Raw genomic sequence first — 12,665 nt, forward strand, 5'->3', positions numbered from 1 at the left:
CAGCCCTTATTTTATCCTTTTTTAATTTTTATTTTATTCATATGTGCATACAATGTTTGGGTCGTTTCTCCCTCCTTCCTCCACACCCTCCCTTACCCTCCTGCTCCCTCCCTCTCTCCCCCACCCCCTCGCTACCTGGAAGAAACTATTGTGCCCTTGTCTCTAATTTTGTTGAAGAGAGAGTATAAGCAATAATAGGAAGGACCAAGGGTTTTTGCTAGTTGAGATAAGGATAGCTATACAGGGAGTTGACTCGCATTGATTTCCTGTGCATGTGTGTTACCTTCTAAGTTAATTTTTCTTGAGCTAACCTTTTCTCTAGTTCCTGGTCTCCCTCTCCTATTGGCCTCAGTTGCCCCAAAGTATCTGCTTTAGTTTCTCTGCATTGAGGGCAACAAATGCTATCTAGTCTTTTGGGTATCTTACCTATCCTCATACCTCCCTTGTGTGCTCTCGCCTCATCATGTGATCAAAGTCCAATCCCCTTGTTGTGTTTGCCCTTGATCCAATGTCCACATATGAGGGAGAACATATGATTTTTGGTCTTTCGGACCAGGCTAACCTCACTCAAGATGATATTCTCCAATTCCATCCATTTACCAGCGAATGATAACATTTCATTCTTCTTCATGGCTGCATAAAATTCCATTGTGTATAAATACCATATTTTCTTGATCCATTCATCAGTAGTGGGGCATCTTGGCTGTTTCCATAACTTGGTTATTGTGAATAGTGCTGCAATAAACATGGGTGTGCAGGTGCCTCTGGAGTAAGCTGTGTCACATTCTTTTGGGTATATCACCAAGAGTTCAGCCCTTATTTTAATTATTTCTTTCCTTCTGCTTGTTTTGGGATTTGCTTGTTCTTGTTTTTCTAGGAGTTTGAGCTGTAATGTTAAGTTATTTATTTGAGATCTTTCTGTCCTTTTAATATACGCACTCATGGCTATAAACTTTTCTCTTAGGACTGCCTTTGCTGTGTCCCATAGGTTCTGGTAAGTTGTGTTTTCATTTTCATTAAGTTCCAGGAAATTTTTACTTTCCTCTTTTATTTCATCAATGAACCATAGATCATTGAACAATGTGTTGTTCAGCTTCCAATTGTTTGCATATTTTCTGCTTTTGTTTTTGTTGTTGAGTTCTAGTTTTAATGCATTGTGACCAGATAGAATGCAGTAGGTTATTTCTATTTTCTTATATTTGCTGAGGCTTGCTTTGTTCCCTAAGATATGATCAATTTTGAGAAAGTTCCATGGGCTGCTGATAAGAATGTATATTGTGCAAATGTTGGATGAACATCAGCTTGGTCCATTTTATCTATGGTATGAGTTAGTTCTAGAATTTCTTTATTGATTTTTTGTTTGGATGACCTATCTATTGGTGATAAGGGGTATTAAACTCTCCCACTACCACTGTGTTGGAGTCTATATATGTTTTTAGATCCTTTAGTGTATGTTTGATGAAATTGGGTGCACTGAAATTGGGTGCATTTAGGTTGGTAATTGTTATTTCCTTTTGGTGTATTTCCCCTTTTATTAGTATGAAGTGTCCTTCTTTATCTCATTTGATCAATGTAAGTTTGAAGTCTACTTTGTCTGAGATGAGCATTGCTATTCCTACCTGATTTGGGGGGCCATTGGCTTGGTAAATCTTCCATCCTTTCACCCTAAGCCATTGTTTGTTTATGTCAGTGAGATGGGTCTCCTGTAACAACAGATTGTTGGATCTTCCTTTTTAATCCAGTTTGCCAAATGGTGTCATTTGATGGGGGACTTGAGTCCATGGACATTCAGTGTTAGTATTGACAGGTATGTGGTGATCCTGCCATGTATTTGTTTTTGTTGTTTAAGGGTTTGATTGTGTGCAGCTGAATCCATGTTACTCTCTGATTCCTTGCCTTTTCTTCCCCTTGTTTTGATACTGTCTATCCTCTTGTGGTTTTATTTCCTTTCACTTTCTGTGCAGAATTCCTTGGAGAATCTTTTGTAGCGGTGGTTTGGTGGTCATATATTATTTTAATTTCTGCTTATTGTGGAAGACTTTTATTGCTCCATCTATTTTGAATGATAGTTTTGCTGGGTAGAGTATCCTGGGGTTGATGTTATTTTCATTCAGTGCCCAGAAGACCTCACTCCATGCCCTTCTTGCTTTTAAGGTTTCTGTTGAGTAATCTGCTGTGATTTTGATGGTCTTACCTTTGTATGTTATTTTTTTCCTCCCTTACAGCTTTCAATATTCTTTCTCTATTCTCTGTTCTTATTGTTTTAATGATAATATGTTGTGGAATAGTTCTACTTTGGTCAAGTCTGTTTGGTGTCCTGGAGGCTTCCTGTACCTGAATGGGCATAACTTTCTCTAGATTCGGGATATTTTCTGTTATTATTTTATTAAACATATTACAAATCCTTTTTGCTTAAAAACTAAATTCTCCCCAAATTAATGAACCAATAAAGAAATGGGCAAGTGAACTAAACAGAACTTTCTCAAAAGAAGAAATTCAAATGGCCAAAAAATACATGAAAAAATGCTCACCATCCCTAGCAATAAAGGAAATGCAAATTAAAACCACACCAAGATTCCACCTCACCTGTTAGAATAGCCATCATTAGCAACACCACTAACAACAAGTGTTGGCGAGGATGCAGGGAAAAAGGAACCCTCTTACACTGCTGGTGGGAATGTAAACTAGTACAACCACTCTGGAAAAAAATTTTGAGGCTTCTTAAAAATCTAAACATTGATCTACCATATGATTCAGCAATAGTACTCTTGGGGATATACCCAAAAGACTGTGACATAGGTTACTCCAGAGGCACCTACACACCCATGTTTATTACAGCACTATTCACAATAGCCAAGCTATGGAAACAGCCAAGATGCCCCACCACTGACAAATGGATTAAGAAAATGTGGTATTTATACACAATGGAATTTTATGCAGCCATGAAGAAGAATGAAATGTTATCATTCGCTGGTAAATGGATGGAATTGGAGAATATCATCTTGAGTGAGGTTAGCCTGGTCCGAAAGACCAAAAATCATATGTTCTCCCTCATATGTGGACATTAGATCAAGAGTAAACACAACAATGGGATTGGACTTTGAGCACATGATAAAGCGAGAACACACAGGAAGGTATGAGGATAGATAAGACACCCAAAAAACTAGATGGCATTTTTTACCCTCAATGCAGAGAAACTAAAGCAGATACTTTAAAGCAACTGAGGCCAATAGGAGAAGGGGACCAGGAACTAGAGAAAAAGTTATTTCGAGAATTAACCTAGAAGGTAACACACATGTACAGGAAAGCAATGCAAGTCAACTCCCTGTATAGCTATCCTTATCTCAACCAGCAAAAACCCTTGGTCCTTCCTATTATTGCTTATACTCTCTCTTCAACAAAATTAGAGATAAGGGCAAAATAGTTTCTGCCTGGTAGTGAGGGGTTAGGGTGGATAAGGGAGGGAGTGGGGGGAGGAAAAGAGGGAGTAGGGGGAAAGGGAGGGGGCAGGGGGAAGGGGGGAGAAATGACCCATACATTGTATGCATATATGAATTTAAAAAAAATCCTTTTTTGCTTGAACCTCTTCTTCTCCAGTGCCCCTGATTCTCAAGTTTGGTCTTTTGATGGAGTCAGTGAGTTCTTGCATATTCCTTTTGCAGGACTTGAGTTGTTTGTTAATAGCTCTTCAGTTTTTCCTTTAATTTCCATTTTATCTTCAAGTTCTGAGATTCTGTCTTCTGCTTGTTCTAGTCTGCTGGAGTGGCCTTCCACTGTGTTATGTGTTTCTGTTTCATTCTTTTTTCTGAGGCTTTCCATATCATGGGTCACTTCCTCTTTAATATTGTCTATTTTCATCTTTAATTCATTTATTTCTCTATTTATAGTGTTCTCTGTTTCACTTTGGTGTTTCTTTAGGGCTCCTATGAGTTCATTTATTTGTTTCTGTGTTTTCTCATATTCTTGAATATGAGAAAATATATTTGGTGTCTTGAAATTTCATGACTGCCTCTTGTATGTTTTGGTTAACTGTGTCTAGCATCTTCTCCATGAAATTCTCAGTGATTACTTGCAGGATTTCTTCTTTCAGGTTGCCCTTGTGGACATCATTGGGTTCCTTGGTGATTTTTTATCTTTGTTTTGTTGGAGTCTGGAACTGTGTATCCGTTTTCTTCATTTTCCGCTGAATCCTGTATTAAGTTATTTTAGGGAGGAGAATGGTTTACATCCTTTTTCCTTCTTCCCATTGCTCCACTTGGTGCGGTGCAACTATGTTCTTGATAGGCTAGTTGGTGGTTTCAGTCACCTGTTTTCTTTCCCTTGATTTAATTTTTGTTTGGTGGCTATCTTGGGTTTTTAGCTAAGTTGGTGTGCTATTTCTATCCTTGGTCTGGGTGTAATTTAGTATTAACTAATTTACAGGTTTAATACCCAACCAGAAGTTTATGTGTTATATAGAAGTCTCCTTGGTGGTAATATCTATGAGTAGTGGGAGTTGGGAGGTTAATGTTTATAATGGTAGCTATAGAAATTTGGGGAGTTGGATAGGGTTGCACTTAAGGAAGAGATGTGAAGTGGGGTGGGTGAGTGGGAAAAGCAGTGTGGAGGCTGGTGTATTTGTGGTCCTTGTGTGTGTTTAGGTATGTTTCTGTTGTTGTAGAAGAGGGTGTTTGTGTCAGGGATTGCAGGGGTTTGGGGTTGTATAAAGTTGGTATAGTAGATTGGTCAGTGAGTGATGGGTGTGAAGGAGAGGGGGTAGTCTGGTGACAGGTTGGGGGAGAATGGGAGGGGAAGGTGAGGGCTGGGAGAAGAGAGTGGGTGAGAGGGACAAAATGAGTTATTGGAGAGGGGAGTAATGTATTTAGCATAGGAGAAAGAGGGAAAGTGAAGGGGGATAGAGTAGGGATGAGAGGATGATGATGGTAAAGTTGATAACATAGAAAGAGAAATAAAAGATAATAGGAATAAAAATAAAAAAAGAAAATCCACAATAACAAAACTAACAACACCAACAACAAATAACCAAAGAAATCATCAGGGAGAAATGAACAAACAAACAAAAAACTCCAGGAACAATAGAATTTTAGTCTTAGTTTAAGTTCTGGAGTTGTTCCTCCAGCATCCAGTTCTGGTGTTTTCATATAAGCAGAAGCTCTGACATGGTCTCTCCAGATCGTTGGCTTGTGAGTAGTGTTTTGTTCTTCTGTCTTTCAGCTGCAGCTGCTTAGTCAACTCCTCCCCCAGTGAGGTGTGGCAGTTTAAGTTTGCATGCTGTCCTCAGGTTCAAGAGATTGGCTTTGTAGTCCACTAGTTGTCCTGTTTGGAGGTGGCTTTTTGCTGTGCTTGTTTACTGGGGGCTTATTTCTTTGCCCCACCCCCTTTCTCTGGGGCAGGATCAGTGTTCCATCAGCTCCCCTCCCCTGCTGTCAGTGTGTTACGATGGCTTGCTGTTTGTTTTTCAGTTTTGCAGGACAGTTTGACTTTGGGTGTTGCTCACTGGCTCAGGAGATGAGTTTTATGATCCGCCAACTGCCCTGCTTCAGGGGAGTCTCTTATCACCCGCCTGTTATAGGTCTTCCTGCCTTTCCAGCATTTGTTTACTGAAAGTTCAGATGGAAATTAGTTCCTTGCCCTTCCCCCTTTCTCTGTCGCACTTTCAGAGTTCCCACTCCCTCTGCTGTGTGGTAGTTTTCAGTTCCTTGTTTATTCAGTTTTTTTTTTTTTTTTATGTGGGGGTCATTCTGCCCAGAGGGCTATGCTGATTTATCCCAGGGGTGGCTGGGGGAATACCGTGTGACGCTTGGCACTCACCTGTTGGTCTGCCAAATGTCTCCTAAGCAAGTTTGGAGCCAGCATCTAGTGGTGGGAGTCCTCCTATTTTCTCAGTGTAAGGTGGCATGGAGAAGCTTTCCACAGGCTAGGGGTTCAGGGTGTTGAAGTTTTGATTCTCCTTGGTGCTTTATTTCCAAGTGTGGCTCCAGTGTCTCAGCAAGGTTTTTTATTCACAGAGCTCATGCTGTCTGCTTCCACACCCTAGTTGCCATCTTGGATCCTCCTTTTACAGGTATTTCTTTGCTGCTGCAGATCATCAGGTTTCATGGCAGACCACAAAACTGCATGCACTTACGCCTGTGTGCCACAGTCTACTTTTATTTTTATCTAATCTGTGAGTTTCTCTATTTTAAATGGGAACTTTAGTTTCACTATAATTAATGCATTTGAATTTGTTTATGCCACCTTACTTAGTATTTTATTTTCTACTTCCCTTTTCTGTTTTCTATTCAAAGGATTGATTTTCCTTTATTCCTTTTTCTCTTCCACTGGTTTAAGTGTTGCTGTATTTTAATCTTTTGACATTTAAAAAGTGGATATTTGACTTAATGTATAGAGATAACTACTATCTTACCTGCTTCCTGAATAAGACAAAGACTCTAGGATGCTTTAACCAATCCATCTTGTTCATCTTTCATGTTATCCTTTATTATTTTACTTTAATCTTGTTTTGTAGTTCCCTTTGCATGTTAGTAATCATTATTTTGATTTATATAGTCAATGTTGGTCAGATATTTCAGTCTTACCCTTATTCATCCTTTCTTTGAAGGTCAATTTCTTGCTTCCCAGAATGCACCATTTATAGTTTTTCTTTAAAAAGGACTGTGAGTGGTAGACTTTTCCCATCTGTGAAAACACTTTGTAATTTATCTTCACCTTCATGTGATAGTTTAACGATATATAAAATCTAAAAATGATAGTTATTATCTTCTAGCACATTGAAGATTCAGTTAAGTTTTAGGCTCTATTTTTTTGCTCATGAGAAATATGCCAGAATCTAATTATCATTTCTTTGTTAAGTTACATTCCTTTCCTCTTTGGTTGCATATTAGACTTTCTCTGTGTCTTTGGAATTCTAAAGTTTTATTAAAGTGTGTCTCGATTTAGATGTATTATTATTCATCTGGTCAGGACTTGTGAATTTTAAATCTGCAGTTTCATCTGAGCATGGTGTTACACATGTGTAATCCCAGCCACTAGGATTGTGGAGGTTCCTGGTCTCAGGTTGACACTGGGCAAAAGTATGAAACTATCTTAAAAATAAATTAAAGCAAAATGAGCTAGGGGATATGACTCAAATCATAGAGGCCCTGAGTTCAATCCCCAGTACCACTAGAAAAAAATCTAAAATTTCAAGTCATTAATTAATTCTGGAAAACTTTCATGTGCTTGTTATCTCTTCTGATATTACCACTTTCCCATTATCTCTGTTTCTCCTTCTAGAATTCCTATTATTCAAATATTGAGTTTCAATAGATTAAAGATAACCACAAATTGTTATTTTTCTAGAGATGAAGTCTTGTCGTCCCCTCACCCTCTGAACATATGCTAGGTTAAGAACTTTTGTGGCAATGAAAGGGTATAGAAGCAAGGTTTGGCACTGGTGGGATAGATCATAAGAAGCATGCAGCTTCCTCCTAGGCTACTCAGAACCATTTTCTCTGGGAACCATGGGCCTCTGTGTAAGGATTCTGGCTACCCTTAGGTCACAGTGCTGAAGAAGTCACTTGTAGACTCTTTAGTTGACAATACTAGCTGAGCCTATCTTTAGAGCCATCTGCACTCAAAGGCAAGATGTGAGTGAAACTGTCTTAAGCCCTGTAGACCATATGCGATACCAGTGAAACAGTGTCACCCAGCTGAGTGCTGCCTGAGGGCCTAGCCCATGGGATCTTTAGTTATAATCAGATTGTTATTGCTTTAAACCAGTAGGTGCTGGAATATTTTATTATGCAGTAGTAGTTAACAGAAATATAGACCTTATTATTTTCTACAGGTCTTTTAGCCTCTCATATTTTCCATCCCTTTCTCTTTCAATGGCTAATATTTTTCAGGGTCGTATTCCTTGTCATTGGTTTTGTAATTAGCCAGCTGTAATCTTATTACTTGATCTATCCATTGGTGGCATTTATATTGATAGCTATTTTTTCACTTCTCATAGTTCTATTGGCTTGTTAGAAAGCAATCATTATATTGACTTGTTCTTTCATGTTCTTATTTAAAAACTTGTGTAATTAATGTTGTGTTCTTGATTATTGCTCAAATAATCTGATTTGGAGGGCTGTCATCCTTTCATTAGTTATATCTACCAAGACATATTGATGGTGAATTCATGAATGTATTGTAATTTTTTGTTTTAAGTTCATTTTTAGTGAGATTTTATGGAACCAGGATGCATCCCAGGGCGTCAGTAGCCAGAGAGCGTTAATAGTCACAGTGGTCCTATGCGAACTATAGGTAGTGTAAAATTGAGCCACAAATTCAAACAAGGCAAATGTTTAAGAGTAAAATTCTTTGGCCCAGAGCTCAAGCAGAGACTAAAAATTGTCATTGTGCAAGGATGTGACTCTTTGTATTTCTAGTTCAGACATTAAAAAAAAACCAAAAACTTTGTGCACCAAGTTCAATTCTAACTTGGTCCCCCAGGAACACAGTCCTCTTCTTTCATTCTCTGAATAGATGCTAAAATCAAACCTTTCCTTACCAGGATGATCATGTATTCCTCCAAGTCACACAGTTACCACTCTTTTTTTCAATTCATTCCTCAATTCAAGTCCATGTTTGTTTTGTTGTTGTTTAGTTTTTTTGTTCTTAGGAGTTCAGTTATGAGCTGCATATGGAAGTTCATGCCTAATTCTGGATTCTAGGGAGGGAGGTGGGATGACTGCAAGTTTGAGGCTAGCCTAAGTTAAAAAAAAAAGTAATGAGACTTTGTCTCAAAAGCAAAATAATAACAATAAAAAAAGAGCTGGGGACATAGCTCAAGTGTCAGAAGTGCTTGTTTATCATGTGCAAGGTTATGGGTTCAGTCTCCAGTACTGCCAGAAAAAAAAAGACAATCCCCTTGTCTCTGCCTGTTGAGTGCTGAGATGATCACCAAGCCTGGAGCGTATTTTTTATAAAACATTCCTAAATGCAGTAGATACAAATACTGTTTAAATTGGCATTCTTCCTGTCTTTTGCTAAGAAGTTTGAGTTTTTCTTCCTCTTCCTTTTTCTTTAGATTTTTTTTTTTTTTTTGGTAAACTGATTATTTATTTATTTTGGCAAATAGGGACTGAACCCAGGGCTGGAGCATATGAGGCAAATCCTCAAGTTTTTTATTTTGTTTTTATTTTGTCTTTGAGTTAGCATCTCACAACCTTTGCCAGACCCTCATCTATCTCATGATCCTTCTGTCTTCACATCCCAAGTAGCCAGGATTCCAGGCATGCACCACCACACCTGGCTAATTATTACTTTTTTTGATTAACAAGTTTTGTTTTGGGCTTTTTTTTGTCTTTTCTTTTTTGGTGCTGGGATCAAACCCAGGGCCTCACGCATGCTAGGCAAGCACTGTACCACCGAGCTACATCCCAGCCCACAAGTTTTTTGTTTTTTTTTTAATGATGAATCTTAGATATCCATCCCAAAAGTTGAGAAAAGCGTGTGCTTTCATTGCATCCTTCATTCTTGGTCTTTAATACTTTTCATTATTTACCTTGAACTGGAATTTTACTTCCAAGGAAAATGCATCAACTCATTTTATACTTGTGTAGCTATTTTTAAGGAAAGAGTAATATATTGGAGAACCATATTATTTATATTTAATTCTATGTAAAAATTATCTCTTTCTCATCTAAGTTCTTTATGATCGAGACTTCTTCATTGTGAGTTATAGTCAGTCATATGTTGCTTAATAAAGGGGTTGTGTTCTGAGAACTGCATTGTTAAGCAATTCCATTCTTGTGTAAAAATAGTTAGATGACTTAGCTAACACACCTAGACTTTAAGGCACAGCCTATCACTCATAGACAACAAACCTGTATAGTATGTTGCTGTACTGAATATTATAAGTATTGTAACATAGTGGTATGTATTTGAGTATCTAAAACATAGAAAAGGTAACTTTTCCTGGCTGGCCTCAAAAATTATTAAGTTAATTAGGAAATTTTTAGCTCTATGTAATCTTATGGGACCATGGTTGTATATGTGGTCCATGGTTACGTGAAAAAAAATTGAGACATGGTTTAGCTATGTAGCCCAGGCTGACTTCAAATTCACAGTTTTCCTGCTTCAGTTTCTCGAGTGCTGGGATTACAGACATGTGCCCCCATGCCTGGCTGAAACATCATTACATAGTGTGTGGCTAGACGTATTTGGATTTGCATCTTATGGTTGAGTCATGAGCAAAGTTTTTTTCTTAACCAGGAGATACATGTAAGTGTTATATATCCTGTGTCCTTGAATATTTGAAAATACTAGAGAATTTCATATGTAAAAATAATTGCTTTTACTTATGAAAACTATCTTTTCTGCATACACAATTTTGGGGTCAAACATTTTCTGCTTAAACATTATGTAAATACAAGTAAAATACCAAGGTAAAACCCCACTGAAGAATGAATGGACTCTTCGCAATGGACAGGAATGTAAAGCAGGTCATGTTGAGCAGGGGACTAGTGGGAGGGGTAAGGTAAATGAAAAGGATAAAGAGGGTGGATATGGTTGAGGTACTTTCTATACATGTATGAATGTGGAACACTGAATCCTATTGAAGCCATATTAAGAAGGGAGAAGGAGAAGAGGGAGAATAACAAAGGAGATGAACCAAACCAGGGTGCATTGTACACATATATGGAAATGTCAGAATGAAACCCCACGTACAACTATCATATACTAATAAAAATATTTTAAATTAAAAAAATTTTGTTTCTTTTGAGTCTAATCCTGCTAAGATGGCATTGGAAACCAGATTAATTTTTTTATCTATTTCTTCTGTTCAGATACATTTAAGATTCTTTCTATATATCCCTGACTAATCTCCACAACAGAGTAAGTCATAAAGTTAGCTGTTCTCTATGAACTTTTCCTACAATACCATGAATTCACATAATAAGTTCCTATAATGAGAACAAAAATGTTGTACATTTTCTCTTTTTGTTTGTTTCAGGAAAATTTTCTTCTATTATATCCTTAAATGTTTCTAATATTTCATTTTATGCTTTAAAGAACACCTAATGCCCCTAATGATGTACATTTAGTATCTGTCTTTGATAAATACATATGTATGTATACATATTTAATCAACGTATTTTTCTTGTCTGTTTCCTGTTTTTTGGTAATTCATGTTCTCATTATCTTACGCATCTAATGAATAGAATTTCCATTGATAAAATCTGAACCAGTGTCATAAATATTAGGCAATATAAAGTCTATTCCTCTGACTCGTAAGATAATTCTAAGTTCTGCAACAGCGCTTTGTTTTTTACTGTTGTTAGCTTAGTTCTCATCAGCTCCTGTTCCCTTACCATCTCTTCTCTCAGTTCTTCTTTCTTCTTTGGATTCTCCTATTATAGTGTTTATACTCTATTTAAATTTCCTGGGGAGCATGAAGTGGTTATTGCTTTACTTTTCTGGTGTTTCCTGGAGTAAGTCTTGTTCTGACATATATTATTAATTTGACTTTTTACTGGTTACATCCCTTTCCTTTTATCATATTTTATAGAACATTTGCATAATGTTTTTTTTCTGCTTATTCATCCTTGAAAGAAGTTAAATCTGTTACTTTCTGCTGTTTGCCAGGACTAATACAAATGTCAAATCTTTGCCAGCACTTCCTTTTCATTTGTGCACCTATTGAAACTTGGTTTTGCACCAAGCACTTGCTATTGGATGGTTTTTAGTTATTTTCTTGCTCATAATTCGGGTTATATGGAATTAAGAGGTGGGGTAAAAAGTTGGTGGGAGAAATTTGACAGGTTTTGGTGTAGTATCTCTGCACACTCAACATCCACTCCTCAGTCTTTTGAAACAGCTGGGGTTCTGCCTGGTCCTGCAGAATCTGGAATTAATCAGGGTCCCCTGGGAGAAGCTGGTTCTTTGTAAAAGCCAGTGGTCCAAAGGTCTTTAGTTTATTTGGGTAGTTAGAATAGGTACTATTTTTTCTATGATAAATTAACTTTAATTGGTAGCAACAGCATTTTTTTGTAGGATGGGGTTTGAACTCAGGGTTTTGAGTTGCAAAGCAGGTGCTCTACCACTTGAATGATACCATCAGTCCATTTTGCTTTGGTTATTTTGGAGATGGGGTATCTTGAACCATTTGTCTGGTCTGGCCTCGAACTGAGATCCCCCTGATCTCAGTTTCCCAAGTAGCTAGGATTATAGGTGTGAGCCACTGGCACCCTGTCTGGAAGATTAGTTTTATCTTTGAGTCATCATTATTTTAACAAGAAAATTGTTGACTGAAAACAGAAATATTGGCCATCCACTTTCTTTTAGCCTTGCACATTGACGTGCAAGGCTACTTATTTTTGTTGAAACCCACCTGTGGCCTTTTTGCTTCCAAATTGAGTATTAGTAGGGCTTTGAAAACTTTCCCATTTTCTTTACCACAAATCTAAAGACATAAATAGGAGATATGTCTTGAACTTGGCATTCTTGTCCAGGAGGCATTCTTAGGAGTTTGTGGCATGGGATTGTGAGCATCTTCTAGTTTCAGGATAAATAATTTCCATTTCTCTTTTTGGTGTTTTATGATCTTTTTAAGTGGATTTCAGAGAGGGGAATTTTAGGAGTTTGAATGTTTTATACATTAAAAAGTGTCTTGTAAAGTAAATAATAGCCCTTGT

Source organism: Castor canadensis, chromosome 15 (assembly GCF_047511655.1).
Source record: "Castor canadensis chromosome 15, mCasCan1.hap1v2, whole genome shotgun sequence".
Taxonomy (NCBI): Eukaryota; Metazoa; Chordata; class Mammalia; order Rodentia; family Castoridae; genus Castor; species Castor canadensis.